Source organism: Schistocerca cancellata, chromosome 9, assembly GCF_023864275.1.
Source record: "Schistocerca cancellata isolate TAMUIC-IGC-003103 chromosome 9, iqSchCanc2.1, whole genome shotgun sequence".
NCBI lineage: Eukaryota > Metazoa > Arthropoda > Insecta > Orthoptera > Acrididae > Schistocerca > Schistocerca cancellata.
In genome coordinates this window covers 30,386,767-30,404,074 of record NC_064634.1, presented here as the reverse complement: position 1 = coordinate 30,404,074, position 17,308 = coordinate 30,386,767, and the positions used below count along the sequence as shown (strand labels likewise).

Here is a 17,308-nt window from a genome sequence, read left to right as displayed (position 1 = left end):
TCCAATCTGTAGGTACAGATCTATCGATGAGCGAGTGGTTGTATATGATTGCTAAGTAGGGAGCTATTGTCAGCGTACTCTGACAGGAACCTAATCGGTATACAATCTGGACCTGAAGACTTGCCCGTATCAAGCGATTTGAGTTGCTTCGCAACCCCTAAGGTATCTACTTCTAAGAAACTCATGCTAGCAGCTGTTCGTGTTTCAAATTCTGGAATATTCCATTCGTCTTCCCCGGTGAAGGACAACTGCGTTCAACAACTCCGCTTTAGCGGCGCAGTCGTCGGTAACAGTATCATCGGCACTGCGCAGCGAAGGTATTCACTGCGTCTTGCCCCTTGTGTACTTTACATACGACCAGAATTTCTTAGGATTTTCTACCAAAATTTCGATACATTATTTGGGCGGTCCATTCCCACGACGTCAGTATTGCTGCTCTTTTGAGTACGATCTGAAGAACGATTTCCTAGGTTGTAGTTGCTGCGGCCTAGTCTGATCTTTCTTTCTGCGACAAATATCTCTGCCTCATTGGCGGACAAGAAATCAAATCCAAGTACACCATCGTAACGCGTTTTGTTATTTGAAACTACTTGCACCATTGCTGTGTATTTATCTTTATTTTTATTTCCAACTTCATCTCGGCTTTGGCCAAGGATTAATTCTATGTGAACTTCTCCATAGCTACGCAGCTTTCCTCGGTTTAACCGTCGCACTTTTAATAGCGGCGGTTTCAATTTATCCTGTCTTCTCTGCCACACCACATTAATGAGATCTGTGCTCCTGTGTCAATAAGTAGTTAGATGTTCCTCCCACGACATACAGCACCTATCAGGAAGTCATATTCGGTCTTATTTTCGCTAGAAATAACAGGAATCACAGTCTCTGGCAAGGGGCGGACGGAGTGGTGGTCCGTACATACCCGTACTGGTTTAAAGATCTGGCAGATTGTCTGTTGTTGGCATTACCTTTCGTCGTCTTGCAACACTCTCTCGAAACATGACCCTGCATACCGCAATGATAGCAGATTCGATTCTCTTTACAATCCTTACGCTTGTTACTCCGCTTATGGCATCTGTAGCCTTGTGCTGTTGTGTTAAAAACTCTGCGTTCTTTTTTCTGCATCTCATTCGGTCGTCTTAGTGCTTCAACGAAACCAACAACTGATTCTACTGCTTCCTGAAACGTTTTACATCGCGCCAATCAAACAGCTTTGCTTACTTCCTATCCGTGCAACCCATGAATGAATGTGTCCAAGGCTCTCTGGTCGGCTTCGAACAAGTGAATGCGATTTTCATCTTCTACTAACTCGTACGTTTGAGCGTTGATGTTTCGAATACTGTCAGCAAACAGCAAACTGCTTTGTTAGGTTCGTCTTGTCGCATTAACAAACTGTGAAGCTGATCTCTCTAGAATCTGATCAAATTTTTACGTTTAAATTTCTGACCAACAATTGGTCTAAACTCATTGTAATATTCTGTTTTCACGCAAGTATGCTCTGCGCTGATGAAATCTTGTGCTGCTCCCCGAGTTCTTAATTTGACAGCCACTAGCTTGAAACTTCCTGGCAGATTAAAACAGTGTGCCGGACCGAGACTCGAACTCGGGACACTTGCCTTTCACGGCCAAGTGCTCTACCAACTGAGCTACCCAAGCACGACTCACGCCCTGTCCTCACAGATTTACTTCCACCAGTACCTCGTCTCTTACTTTCCACACTTCACAGAAGCTCTCCTGCGAACCTTGCAGAACTAGCACTCCTGGGAGAAAGGATACTGCGGAGACATGCCTTGGGGATGTTTCCCGAATAAAATTTTCACTCTGCAGCGGAGTGTGCGCTGTCGGAAGTGAAGATGTGAGGACGGGGCATGAGTCGTGCTGGGGTGGCTCAGTTGGTAGAGCACTTGCCCGTGAAAGGCAAAGGTCCCGAGTTCGAGTCTCGGTTCGGCACACAGTTTTAATCTGCCAGGAAGTTTCATATCAGCGTACACTCCGCTGCAGAGTGAAAATTTCAGTCTGTAAACCACTAGCTTATCCGAATCTGTCCATGATCCTAACAGGGTGGCACCTTCAAGTTTACGAAAAAACGCATCCACATCATATTCAGATTTCCCACTAAACACTGCTACTGATGGCAATAATGAAAAATTCTTCATTGCATTTGTACCTGTACTGCATGAACTATTATTTGACAAGTCTATTGCAATGTTACGCTCGCTTCATTCTGTTTTTAACTGTCGAATCTCTTCTTGCAGTTCATTAATAACAGTTTGTAGATCGACAACGTTACTCTGACTGGTTTGAGATATTTCACCTAATTTAAAGCCAACGAGTCACTCAAATGTAAAATAAAAATACATCGCTGCCTTTCGTATTCTAGCCAAACTGTAGTAGACCAACCTGAATTCCAGCATTGGATGTCCCCACGTACTCAGAAGATGTTCATGCTGCTGCTGCTCGAAGTTCGCATTGTACTGCACCTCTTCAGGACTGTAGATTTTCCATAATTATCCTCATGCTTGCACCACTCATATAAAGGGGTAGTTTGTGTTGTTGCCCCGGATGATAATTAGGGGTAATATTTTTTAAGGATTTGTAAATGGTGGGTCCTTGAGGTACGGCAATACGCGAACACGAGAAGTAAGTTTAAACAGTTTTACTAACAAAAGCGGATTATAAAACACGCACGCTACGCGTAACCATCATCACTGTGTCTGACATCCTAACACCAGCTAATTACGGTCGTGTCGAAAGGCTCCATGGTGAGCTAAGAAAAGAGACCTATTCGGGCCCAAGGCCGCGCTAGTTAATACGGACGGTGGCCAGTGGCATACTCGGCGTCGCAGTGGGTCTGGACGCGCGTCTACTGACCAAGCAAATTGTCTTCATCCAGACAGGTCGGCTGGCGAGCGCTTGTTACGTACCGTACAGCTGCACGCAATCTGTACACCCTTACATAAGAGTAAGAACGCAGCAATTATTTTTAATTGCTAAAGACAAGGGAATATATGTGGAAATAGAGGAAACAGAGTTACAAAGCTGGTGCTGAGGTGGTCATAATTGGTGCGAATATGGTAATAAAAGAGGGGCAGGATTCATGTGCAGTGAAATTGCTAATGGGTCAGAAGGCGGTTCAAAGGGCTCTAAGCACTATGAGACTTAACATCTGAGGTCATCAGTCGCCTAGACTTAGAACTACATTAACCTATGTAACCTAAGGACATTACGTACATCCGTGCCCAAGGCAGGATTCGAAACTGCGACTGTAGCAGCAGCGCGGTTCCAGACTGAAGCACTTAGAACCGCTCGGCGGCAGCGGTAGGCTGGGTCAGAAGGAGATAAGAGAAGGCAATAAAGCAGTGATCGGCCTGGAATTGTACTTTCAACTGGTCAAGGAGCATTGGTTGTACTCTACTAGTGACAAGATGGTAGAGGTGGCTAGTTGTTTTGAGCAGGGGACGTTTACGTCAGCATAAATGCTAGAATTAAACGAGTAGTTCCTTATGAAAGGGAACAGCATGCGAGGTACGTGATCTACTTCCTATCTACCTGGCACGAGTCCACGATATCAGGGAAAACTCACCTGAACATTTAACAGCATCGTTTGTATTGTCCAGAGGAGCCCATGGGAGTAGTGCCAAACCCAAATCTAACAAGCTTCAATGAATTTCTGGGGCCAGAATAATTGCAGTCTATGAATACGTTTCTGGTTTTTTTTTTTTTATTATTCGTGTCAGACGCACCATGGATACAGGAATATAAAAAAATGACTAGCACACAGAAAAAAATTAATCACAGGCATTTAATATATATATATATATATATATATATATATACACACATATGTGTGCACAGAAACAAAATGTTATAGGCATTTGGCCCATAAGCGGGCTACGTCGACAGCATTTGGGGTTGCCAACATCAGATCCTCTAAAGTGCAGTGTGAAGGACATTCAGGGCAGTTATACATGTGCTGGGTCGTCTGCACCTCTCCATAGTCGCAGAGATTAGATGTAGTAGAATATCCCCACTTCAGAAGGTTATCTCTTGACCGTGCAGTGTTGGTGCGTAGCCTGTTTAGTGATCTACAGACCACCCAGTCCTCATCGTAACCTGGTGCCAATTCCTCCTTTGGTTCCATCCAGTGCCCTTCTCCCGACCGCTTCCATCTCTCCACCCTAGATCCAGGTTGGTCGCTAAAATCTTCGGTTGCCCTGAGAGAACTGCGTCTAGATTTCAAGCGTTTGGTGGCTGGCTGAGTTTTGTGGAGGAGGTGGCTCTCTGCCATCTCAGCCCTCGCTCTTTCACTATAGGCTGCCGCTTCTCTTCGCACTGCAGGAGGTGCAATCCCAGCAAGATGGTAGAGCTTGTCTGTTGGTGTCGGTTTCAGACATCCAGTGACGAGCCTGCAGGTCTCGTTCAGAGCAATGTCGACCTGTTTAGCGTGGCTAGTGGCTAGAGTTGTACCAGACACTGCTTGCATATTCGCCTGCTGGGAAGCAAACTGCTAGTGCTGTGGTCCTCACTACCTCTGGCTTTGCGCCCCAGGAGGAGTTCGTTATTTTCCGAAGAATATTACTTCTGCCGCTCACCTTCATTTTGGTGTTAATACAGTGCTGTTTATACGTCAGAGCCCTGTCTAGGGTTACTCCTAGGTATTTGGGATTAACGCAGTGTTCGAGGAGTGTGTCCTTCCAGAAGACACGCAGCTTACGGGATGCCTGCTTGTTACGGAGATGGAAGGCGCAAACATGTGTTTTGCTAGGGTTCGGCTTGAGTTGATTGTCGGCGTAGTACTGACAGAGCATGTCTAGCGCATCCGTGAGCTGTGTCTCAACATCCTCAAAGGAGTCACCCTGAAGCAACATGACGCTTCTGGTGAGTCCTGTAATCATGTAAGCAAATCGACTACGAGCTTGGTGATTAAGAGAGAATATTCGCTAAACACATTTTATTCAGGTTAAAATTATAAAAAACGGCAGATAATTATTAATGGTTCTTGGCGGTGTGGATGTGAACAGGAATCATTAATACCCCTACTGATATATGAATATATTTGTCATCGTTAATTCGTTTGTACGCTTTATCAAACAGCTTCTCTCTGATGATGAAATTTTGAAGCGCGTAGTGCTTAACAGAGAATTGTCTGACTAAGACCTTTCCATATTTCAAAGCTGTCCCAGAAATATTTATCTTAACTAGTGAATTTACTAGAAAAATAATTAAAAACGTACTCCTAACATAACTCTGGCTAAGACGGACCAGAAAAAGATTGCATTAATGATCTGATTTACACTATACTTCCTTCTCTGAATTTTTCGGTCAATATCATGGAGATACACATAGATTCCGTCCATCCCTCAAGTTAGCCCATCTAATGGGCTCTCTGTTCGTCCTTGAGGATGAGGAGCGGAGGCTCCTACGAGTCCTGTAGAAGCCAGCATCACAGGTGCATGGTTGACTGTTCACACCAAGTATTAGGTTGGCACATAAGCTTAAGTAAAATATGTACCTCTGCAGTACAGCTACCTACTCAAGAAACCACATCCCTAACACTCATTCATCTCGTAACTGATAGGTGCATAATAGGAATGGAAAAAGGATGTACATCGTAAAATAAATAAATAAATACAATCGCGTCCATCTCTTTGCCAGAGGCTCTCGGTATGTGAACGAAATAAAAAGATGACCAGTATGTCACTTAAAAATTTAAACACGGAGTTACTTTGAGGGTATGTAATGATGATGATGATGAGCGTTTGGCGTCATTGGCCGGGAGGCCCCTCGCGGGGCAGGTCCGGCCGCCTTGGCGCAGGTCTTATTACATTCGGCGCCACATTGGGCGACCTGCACGCCGGATGGGGATGAAATGATGATGAACACAACACAACACCCAGTCCCTGAGCGGAGAAAATCCCCGACCCAGCCGGGAATCGAACCCGGGCCCGGAGGACGGCAATCCGTCACGCTGACCACTCAGCTACTGGGGCGGACAGGGTATGTAATGAGGCATAACAATCAGTTCCGTTTCTAGATCTTACTGTGAAAGCATCAAAAGTTAATTTAGCTCATTCCTGCTTTTCGTTCTTTGGGAATACTATATCAGAGTAGGGGCTACAGACTGATAAAGAAAGAATGCGCGCTATTAATAAGTTTCCTTCATCGGAAAATATTAAAGGCGTAGCTAACTTCATTGGAACGGCAATATCTTCAGAAAGTTCATACCTAACTTCGCACAGTTAGAGGTAACCCTTAACGAACTGCGGAGAAAGGGGAGAAATTTCGTTGGTCGGATTTTCAAGTAGCTACTTGTGAAGGATTGAAACATACGTTGATTAAAGCTCCTCTTTTGGCTGAGACTGATTCTAAAAAATAGTTGGTACATCAGACCGACGTGTCCATGTTCAGGGTGGCGGTCATCCTTTTGCAAGGAGGAAATGGTGGGCATGGGCCAGTAGCATATCCTTCCACAGCATTCTCGGAATTATAAACATGTTGTTCAGCGTATGAATTAGAAGCACGAGCGGCATTATTCACTGTAGGAAAATTCCGTTTTCATCTGTAGCACAAAAGTTTTACGTTGGAAACTGGCAACACGGCACTTATTTTGCTGTCCTTTCACCTAATGAAAACTTGAAGAATTGTCTGATGAGCAGTACGTTTATCTCCTTTCACATTTGAGGTCAAGCACGGAAATATGGCTGATAGTCTGAGTTGTAATTTCGAGGAAGAATTCAAAGAGAATTAGTAAGAAGGAAATATGGGAAAGGTGATGGAAGCCGAAAAAGAAATAAGGCAAAATAATATATTGCTGAATTTATCAAGGCTATTTAAGGATCTGGGTTCATGTCGGGATACGGATAATGAGTTAAGAGCTTTTTTTTTAAAAAAAAAAAGGAAAAATAGAAAATGAAGACGTAAATGGGTAGCTACTAAAACCTGACCATTGTGTTACTACACACAATCACGGATTGATAACAGAAAAATCTAGTTCCGCCTACAGAATTATTGGCACCTGAATTTATGTTCTGTCATGAGTCTTTCATTGATGGGTATTTAGGCATATAAAGGACTAGGATGAAAGTTAGGAAGTATTCACATGAAATGGAATGGATGTAGATATCCAAATGTTAGTGCGGTAGTGACAGGTGGGTAAAATGAGTTAAGTACGTAATGATAAGCCACAAGGTTGGTTGGTATCGAATAGGGGAATGTGTGCAATGGATAGATTCTTTATAGGATTTTAGCATCATATTCCTCGATCAAAGGATGGAAATAAGTATTTGCCTGTGGTAGTTGATGGGTGTTCGTCTGGTTAATTCCTACTCAGAGGGATAACGGCAGATGTTAGTGTGATGGCCTTTAGAAACGTTTTCCTGAGCTTTGGGTTCTCCAAATCTGTTGTAAGTGATAACACATCCGCAAGCCTCTGAAATAAATTTAAAAGATTTTGTTTTAGTCACGTTATTAGGTATTTAAAAATAACACTATCTTATTCACTACCTTTCTTTGCGGAAAGGGTAAATCCTAATCTCCAAGCGGCTTTGGTTCTGTACCACCATAAAGATCAAATTAGATGGGATCAGACCATTCCACGACTAAGTAATGTGTTCAATACAGCTACTCACGAGAGTCCTTGAATTCCGCCTCTAAGTTAATGTTTACTTGCATAACTAAGTCACTATTGTGGGGGATGAATGATTTACTCTCTGAGAAGTATGATCCGACACAATCAAAGAAGACAGGCGTGAAGCAAAGGCCAACATATTAGCTGCAAATCGTAGTGAGACAAAAAGGTATTACTAGCGGGAGGTGGCCCGCAAGCGTAAAGACCCGAGACCACCATTTTATCGAGAATTTCTGAGCAACTAGTAACGAAGCTAACAAGGTAACAAGTAAAATTGCCCAGATTTCTTGGTCCGTATTACGTTACTGAAATGTTTATTTATTTATCGTATGATGAGAGACATACATAGAGAGCTATTTACAACAAATATATACATTTGTATACAAGTACATATACTTAAGTTAGTAACTGGTTCTCAGCTGTAATTCTAGACTGGAAAACCAGTCAGAATCTTCCGATGACAAATTCGAAGATCTTCAACTGTCTCTTTGAATACTCTGAGGGATTACTCAAATGTTGTGTGTTATACTGTTTGTTGCTCTTCACAGCAGCCACATTCACAGGACGACGTCCCACTCCAATGCTGCCACAGAGCTCCATACCTGCACCAATCAGTTCTGATCCCATTCAGTTTGCACCAGTGCTGCTGCAGGTACATGAAAAACTGCTGATCGGTTCCAGGTAGATTTGATTAGTTACTGCTGCCTCTTGGAAGATTGGTGATGCCACATGGCGTGCATCATGAACAGGTGCCCTATCGTGTTGAGAGACGCAGTCGCCATCCCCGAATTGCTCTTCAACAGTAGGAAGCAAGAAGGTGCTTCAAACATCAGTGTAGGCCTATGCGATTTCAGTCTTTCTGCTCGGGTTATCAGCCGAGTGGTGGCGTCGTCTTGTCGCAACGTTTCAGCGAGTTGAAGTTACTGCCCTGGAGGTTGACGGCAGTGCGCATTATACGTTTCTACACTTCAGTCATTGGGTTTCAGGTAGTGGAATTACTGAATGAATAAGTAATTCTTGGTTGGTCTTTATCTTTGCGTACACATTCTGCAATGACTCTGATCTTCGTATAGCCAGGCAAAGTTGTTACTAAGTACCGTTAGCCAGTGTGTGTTTGTCGAATGAATACACTCTAAAGTGAGAAGCACTGTTCGATTGAGCAGCGTGTCAATTGTTTCAGTGTGAGCACCGTTTCGATAGTTAGAACACGATTATTCTGCGACTTAGTATGATTGAGTTATAGCTGATAATCTAAGGACTGTTGCAGTGGCACACAGTAGATGGTTCCTGTTAAATTCTTGATTACATTGTACCGAGCTTTGGATCCAGCTACCACTTTCCTGTGTTGTATTTTCTTTCTCAGAGATCTATCCAGGGTCACACCTACACTATTTGATCAAAAATATCGGGACAGCTGGCTGAAAATGACTTACAAGTTCGTAGCGGCCTAATTCAATAATGCTGGAATTCAGTCTGGTGTTGGCCCGTCCTTAGCCTTCATGACAGATACCGCTCTCGCAGGCATACGTCCAGTCAGGAACTGGAAGGTGTCTTGGGGAATGGCAGCCCATTCTTCACAGAGTGCTTCACTCAGAAGAGGTATCACTGTCGATCGGTGAGAGCTCGCGCGAAGTCGGCATTCCAAAACCTCCAAAGGTGTTCTACAGGATTCAGGTCAGGACTCTGTGAAGGCCAGTCCATTACAGAGATGTTATGGTCATGTAACTACTCCGCCACAGGCCGTGCATCATGAACAGGTGCTCGATCGTGTTGAGAGACGGAGTCGCCATCCCCCGAATTGCTCTTCAACAGCAGGAAGCAAGAAGGTGCTTCAAACGACGCCACCATTCGGCTGATAACCCGTGAAGAATTTATCATCAGTGTAGGCATGTGCTGAGATAGTGCCACGCAAAACAACAAGGGGTGCAAGCCGCTCCAAAAAAAAAAAAAAAAATAAAACACTACCACACCATAAGACCACCACCTACGAATTTTACTGTTGGCACTACACACACTGGCAGATAACGTTCACCGCGCATTCACCATACCCAAACCCTGCCATCGGATCGCCACATTGTGTGCCGTCATTCGTCACTCCATACAACGTTTTACACTGTTCATACGTCCAATTTTTACGCTCCTTACACCAAGCGAGTCGTCGTTTTGCATTTACCAGCGTGATGTGTGGCTTATGAGCAGCCGCTCGACCATAAAATCCAAGTTTTCTCATTAGATTACGAACGAATGAAGGCGTAAGAGATTGAACGTGTCATACGGAATTAAATGCGTCACACGCCACAAGACACCCTCGAGGGTGGGAACGGGACATGGTGGCAAGGTCTCGGGTTGTCACTCCTGCCCACTTTGCCCACACGCTTCCCTTTCATTAGTAATTAAAACGGTCTCGGTAGCGGGTTCGAAACCCGCCAGTGGTTAAATTTTGATTCATTATATCAGCATTGGCGGTCAAAGACTCCCGATATAAGAAGTCACCCTTATTCTACCAACGGCCTTGTAAAAGGGGGCGGAGGAGCGGACAGAGTTTCAGGGCACTCTCTTGTCCTTGGGGTGGGAAATTGACCCTAAAGGCGGAAGAATCAGCAATGATGAACGGCGTGAGGATGCAGAAGGCAATTGAAACCATTGCACTAAAGGCGAATAACGTGTATCCAAAGGACATGTGGCCTGTAAGTGAAAATGTGTCATGATGATCTCTCCATTGGACAAAGAATCCGGAATAGTTACCCATTCGAATCTCCGAGATGGGAATGCCAAGGGGGAGGTGACCATGAGAAGAAGGTTAAACGACCAGCGAAAGGATAACGTTCTACAAGTCGTGGCTGCCGGCCGCGGTGGCCATGCAGTTCTAGGCGCTCCAGTCCGGAGCCGCGCTGCTGCTACGGTCGCAGGTTCGAAACCTGCCTCGGGCATGGGTGCGTGTGATGTCCTTAGTTTAGTTAGGTTTAAGTAGTTCTAAGTTCTAGGAGACTGATGACCTCAGCAGTTGAGTCCCATAGTGCTCTGTGCCATTTGAACCATTTTTACAAGTCGTGGCATGGAATGTGAGAAGCTTGAACGTGGCAGGGAAGCTAGAAAATCTGAAAAGGGAAGTGCAAAGGCTCAATCTAGATATATAGTAGGGGTCAGTGAAGTGAAATGCTAAGAAGACAAGGACTTCTGGTCAGATGAGTATAGGGTAATATTAACAGCAGTATAAAATGGTACAAGGGGCGTCGCATTCGTTATGAATAGAACGGTAGGGCAGAGAGGGTGTTATTGTGAACAATTTGGTGATAGGATTTTTTTATCAGAATGGACAGCAAACCAACACAGACAACGATAGTTCAGGTGTACATGCCGATCGCAAGCTGAAGATGACGAGATAGAGAATGTATATGAGGATATTGAAAGGGTAATATAGTACCTAAAGGGAAATGAAAATCCAGTGTTAGAATCAGAATTTAGGAGAGCTTTGGGGGACTTAAGATCAAATAAGACAGAGGGGATTGATAACATTCCACCAGAATTTTTAAAACCACTGGGGGACGGGGCAGAAAAACGACTATTGAAGTTGGTGTGTAGAGTGTATGTGTCTGGTGACATACCACCTGACTTTTTGCTCCAATCATAGAATTCCGTAGACTGCAAGAGCTGAAAAGTGCGGGAATTATCGCAGCATCATGCACCCAAGTTGCTGATAAGATTAATTTGCAGAAGAATGGGAATGAAAATTGAGAATGTGTTAAATGACGATCAGTTTGGCTTTAGGAAAGGCAAAGGCACCAGAGAGGTAAGTCTGACGTTGCAGTTGATAGTAGAAGCAAGATTAACGAAACATCGAGACACGTTCACAGCATTTCTAGACCTAGAAAAAGGCGTTCGGCAATGTAAAATGGAGTAAAACGTTCGAATTTCTGAAAAAAAATGAAAGCTATAGGGACAGACAGGTAACATACAACATGTACAAGAGCTATGAGGGTATAATAAGAGGGGAAAACCAAGAATGAAGAACTCGGATTAAAAAGGGTGTAAGACAGAGATCTAGTCTTTCCCCCTGCTGTTCACCCTGTACATTGAAGAAGCAATGATGGAAATAAAAGAAAGGTTCAGGAGTGGAATTAAAATTCAAGGTGGAAAGATGCCCATAATACGATTCATTGACGACGTTGCTATCCTGAGTAAAAGTGAAGAAGAATTACAAGATCTGCTGAATGGAATGAACAGTGGAATGAACAGTGGAATGAAAACAGAATACGGATTGAGAGTAAATCGAAGGAAGACGAAAGTAATGAGAATTAGCAGAAATGAGAACAGCGAGAAACTTAACATCATGATTGATGGTCACATAGAAGGTGAAGTTAAAGAATTCTGCTACCTAGGCAGTAAAATAACCAATGACGGAAAGAGCAAGGAGGACACGAAAAACAGACTAGCCCTGGCTAAAAGGGCATTCCTCACCAAGAGAACTCTACTAGTATCAGACATAGGCGTTAATACGAGAAGGAAATTTGTGAGAATGTACTACTGGAGTACACCATTGTGTGGTGGTGAAACGTGGACTGTGCAGGGAGTGGCAACTGACCCTTAACATAGACAAATGTAATGTGTTGCGAATACATAGAAAGAAGGATCCTTTATTGTATGATTATATGATAGCGGAACAAACACTGGTAGCAGTTACTTCTGTGAAATTCCTAGGAGTATGCGTGCGGAACGATTTGAAGTGGAATGACCATATAAAATTAATTGTTGGTAAGGCGGGTACCAGGTTGAGATTCACTGGGAGAGTCCTTAGAAAATGTAGTCCATCAACAAAAGAGGTGGCTTACAAAACACTCGTTCAACTTATACTTGAGTATTGCTCATCAGTGTGGGATCCGTACCAGATCGGGTTGACGGAGGAGATCCAAAGAAGAGCGGCGCGTTTCGTCACAGGGTTATTTGGTAAGGGTGATAGCGTTATGGAGATGTTTAGCAAATTCAAGTGACAGACTCTGGAAGAGAGGCGTTCTGCATCGCGGTGTAGCTTGCTGTCCAGGTTTCGAGAGGGTGCGTTTCTGGATGAGGGATCATATATATTGCTTCCCCCTACTTATACCTCCCGGGGAGACCACGAATGTAACATTAGAGAGATTCGATCGCGCACGGAGGCTTTCCGGCAGTCGTTCTTCCCTCGAACCATACGTTACTGGAACAGGAAAGGGAGGTAATGACAGTGGCACGTAAAGTGCCCTCCGCCTCACACCGTTGGGTGGCTTGCGGAGTATAAATGTAGATGTAGATGTAGATGTAAGAACAACAAACAAACGTATGCCCGAGGGAGGACTCGAAGGGTCCGTGCAATCCCTGACATGAGGCCCCTATTCGTGTGGCCACTGCGCGCGGCTTTGTGTTCCCATTTGAATTCGTTAGGGTAGCGCAGCCACCGTGAACAGCACTCCTCCCTTTCTGCAGTAAATGTACTATCTTTTGAAGTACATCAGTTTTGTCTTTATATAATTAGATGGGCATATTAAAGCTACAACGTCGAGGAAGTGGGTTACATGATTGCTGGCTGATGCTGCATTAGCAAAATTATATGTTCTGGGTCGTCACCTTTTCCTCTTCCGTCGTAGTGTGCATAGAAATCACGTATCTCATTATCTTACCGCTCATTTTCAATTTTACATGGGTTTGTATAAAGGTGTGCTAATTTCTCCATGCCTTTAGAGGTATCTGTTTGTAAAGACTCGTCGTCCATTGAAAAACACTTGTACGTATTATTTATGATCCTTTGAATCTACTTCCTTCACAATACAATAAAATAATTTCAGTCAAAAAACTGTGTTTCTTACATCGTTATTTCTCACACTTTTTGTCAATCCACGCTTGTGCTCTCTTAAACCTTGTTCACGAAACAACCACGTTGTAGCAATATATTCAGTCAGGACAGAACTTGCAGAAACAGGTTTTAAATTTAAATAAAGTTATCAGCTAATTAACGTGAGAGAGACGTGTAGTGAATCTTCAAAATACGACCTCGGCACCGAAGAAGTCTTTCAGATTTTTGCCGTTAAATGAGTCATATTCAGTTGGTTACGTTAATCAGCATTGCACGCGTCATTCCTATAAGCAGTGTGTAGTTAACTCTGGAGAATTCATCTCTCTCTGCTGTCGGACTTGAAATGACGAGCAGATGACTGGTAAGATTGCCCCACGTTGGGAGCCAACAATTACTTTATATCAATAATTAAATGAAATCGGACACAAAGGGTACAAAGTTAAGGAGTGCCAAAAAGTATAGTGAACTCGAGAGAGTAAACGAAATCACAAATAAAGGGTACAAAATTGAGGGGTTCATGTATGAATGTAAAAGACTGTTTACATGATCGAAACATGAAAGAAATATATTTTCGTGCTGTTTATATAAACCAAAACAAAGTTGTAAATCTCAGGGCCAATTTGACTGCGCGTAGACACGACTAAGTAATTTAGGCGAATTAGGCGAAGGAGGAGGGAACGAATCGTCTCACCATTCTTCATTGTCGTTCGTCGTATACTGCTGTCGGCAGCAGGCGCTGCGTCGGTACAGCACGCCGCCTCGGATCTGTGCTGCACTGTGCGTGTCGAATGCGCTCATCAGCAATGGCGGCGTTGCGGCGTGTCCCAGGTACGATCTCTGCGTTGTCTGCCTGTTGTCGGTTGCTTGGCCGAAGCTGTGGTATCAAGGCGTCGGTAGGCAGATGTTCGCGCTGGGTGGAAGAGCGCCCATGTTCTCTCGCTTCGGCGGTGTTTCCACGACTCCTCCTTCCTCGCTTTCCACCATCTCCCAGCTCAAATGCTCTTCCGAATATTCTTCCTTTCGGCTTTGTCATCGGCGGACGAAATTTTCAATGCAACCCAATGACAGATCGCCGTTTCATCGCCACGCCTCTCTGTGCAGGGTGGAAATTTTCTACCTGGCTCGGACTGGCGTGTGGCACGTGAATCGCCATCTCTCTCACGATTTCACATTAATAAGATGTTTTCCTGCATTCCGAGGCTGTTGGGGGAGCAGCTACACAACAGTTCTTGGTAACCGCTCTCTCTGCGTGAACCCTGGACAGACTCATGTTTTGGATCCATCTCAAAATCTGTTGGCGTCCGTCATTTACGAGGTGCATTCAAGTTCTAAGGCCTCCGATTTTTTTTCTCCGGACTGGAAGGAGATAGAAACATGCGCATTGTTTTAAAATGAGGCCGCGTTCATTGTCAATACGTCCCAGAGATGGCAGCACCGTACAGCAGACGGAATTTTACCACCAGCGGCGAGAATGAGAACTGTTTTAAATACTTAAAATGGCGACGTTTTCCTTACTTGAACAGCGTGCAATCATTCGTTTTCTGAATTTTCGTGGTGTGAAACCAATTGAAATTCATCGACAGTTGAAGGATACATGTGGTGATGGAGTTATGGATGTGTCGAAAGTGCGTTCGTGGGTGCGACAGTTTATGAAGGCAGAACATCATGTGACAACAAACCGAAACAACCTCGGGCTCGCACAAGCCGGTCTGACGACATGATCGAGAAAGTGGAGAGAATTGTTTTGAGGGATCGCCGAATGACTGTTGAATAGATCACCTCCAGAGTTGGCATTTCTGTGGGTTCTGTGCACACAATGCTGCATGACGACCTGAAAATGCGAAAAGTGTCATCCAGGTGGGTGCCACGAATGCTGACGGACGACCACATGGCTGCCCATGTGGCATGTTGCCAAGCAATGTTGACGCGCAACGACAGCGCGAATGGGACTTTCTTTTCGTCGGTTGTGACAATGGATGAGACGTGGATGCCATTTTTCAATCCAGAAACAAAACGCCAGTCAGCTCAATGGAAGCACACAGATTCACCGCCACCAAAAAAATTTCGCGTAACCGCCAGTGCTGAAAAAATGATGGTGTCCATGTGCTGGGACAGCGAGGGCGTAATCCTTACCCATTGTGTTCCAAAGGACACTACGGTAACAGGTGCATCCTACGAAAATGTTTTGAAGAACAAATTCCTTCCTGGAGTGCAACAAAAACGTCCGGGAAGGGCTGCGCGTGTGCTGTTTCACCAAGACAACGCACACGCACATCGAGCTAACGTTACGCAACAGTTTCTTCGTGATAACTTTGAAGTGATGCCTCATGCTCCCTACTCACCTGACCTGGCTCCTAGTGACTTTTGGCTTTTTCCAACAATGAAAGACACTCTCCGTGGCCGCACATTCACCAGCCGTGCTGCTATTGCCTCAGCGATTTTCCAGTTGTCAAAACCGACTCCTAAAGAAGCCTTCGCCGCTGCGATGGAATCATGACGTCAGCGTTGTGAAAAATGTGTACGTCTGCAGGGCGATTACTTCGAGAGGTAACGCCAGTTTCATCGATTTCGGGTGAGTAGTTAATTAGAAAAAAAATCGGAGGCCTTAGAACTTGAATGCACCTCGTACAAGGAATGTCCTCACTGTCGAGAAAAACATCTTCTTAAGAATGCCGACTTTTTTATCACGCATCCCTTTGCCAGTTCCCCTTGCTTTTCGTATGCTCCTCCCTGTTCCTGTGCGTTGCTGGATTTGTCGGCACATCCCTGCTTCTAAGGCAGGTAAAGTGACTGCCGACAGGGCAGAAGAACTCAGGTTCTTTCGCACGTACATTCTTGGCGTTGCGTCCTAATGGCTGCTGGTGTCCATCAGCACTCGGCACGCTTCTCGTTGTCAGACGGGCCCTTCGCAATGTCTCCCTCCTTGAGCGAGGCGAGGGCGTCCTTGCAGAATGACTGCACGCGGGGGCTCGCCCCAGGGTGTCCGGCTGGGCCGACCGCAGCGAGTTCGTGAAAGTGAAAGTGACCGTGATCGGAAGTATTAAAAACGATTAACTTCTCATGGTTGGAAACCGCATCATCATCATCATCATCATCATCATCGTCATCATCATCATCATTTAAGACTGATTATGCCTTTCAGCGTTCAGTCTTGAGCATAGCCCCACTTATACAGTTCTTCCATGATCCCCTATTCAGTGCTAACATTGGTGCCTCTTCTGATGTTAAACCTATTACTTCAAAATCATTCTTAACCGAATCCAGGTACCTTCTCCTCGGTCTGCCCCGACTCCTCCTACCCTCTACTACTGAATCCATGAGTCTCTTGGGTAACCTTGCTTCTCCCATCCGTGTAACATGACCCCACCATCTAAGCCTGTTCGCCCTGAATGCTACATCTATAGAGTTCATTCCCAGTTTTTCTTTGATTTCCTCATTGTGGACACCCTCCTGCCATTGTTCCCTTCTACTAGTACCTGCAATCATCCTAGCTACTTTCATATCCGTAACCTCAACCTTGTTGATAAGTTAACCTGAATCCACCCAGCTTTCGCTCCCATACAACAAAGTTGGTCGAAAGATTGATCGGTGCACAGATAACTTAGTCTTGGTACTGACTTCCTTCTTGCAGAAGAGAGTAGATCGTAGCTGAGCGCTCACTGCATTAGCTTTGCTACACCTCGCTTCCAGTTCTTTCACTATGTTGCCATCCTGTGAGAATATGCATCCTAAGTACTTGAAACCGTCCACCTGTTCTAAGTTTGTTCCTCCTATTTGGCACTCAATCCGTTTATATTTCTTTCCCACTGACATTACTTTCGTTTTGGAGATGCTAATCTTCATACCATAAGCCTTACATTTCT

General features: G+C 44.6%; 1 non-coding gene across 1 annotated transcript; it reads left to right on the top strand.

Moving 5' to 3' along the window:
- Window positions 1-1,873: 1,873 nt before the first annotated feature.
- On the top strand, window positions 1,874-1,948 carry Trnas-uga (transfer RNA serine (anticodon UGA)). The gene has a single exon. It is a non-coding gene; the product is annotated as a tRNA-Ser (tRNA).
- Window positions 1,949-17,308: the final 15,360 nt, after the last annotated feature.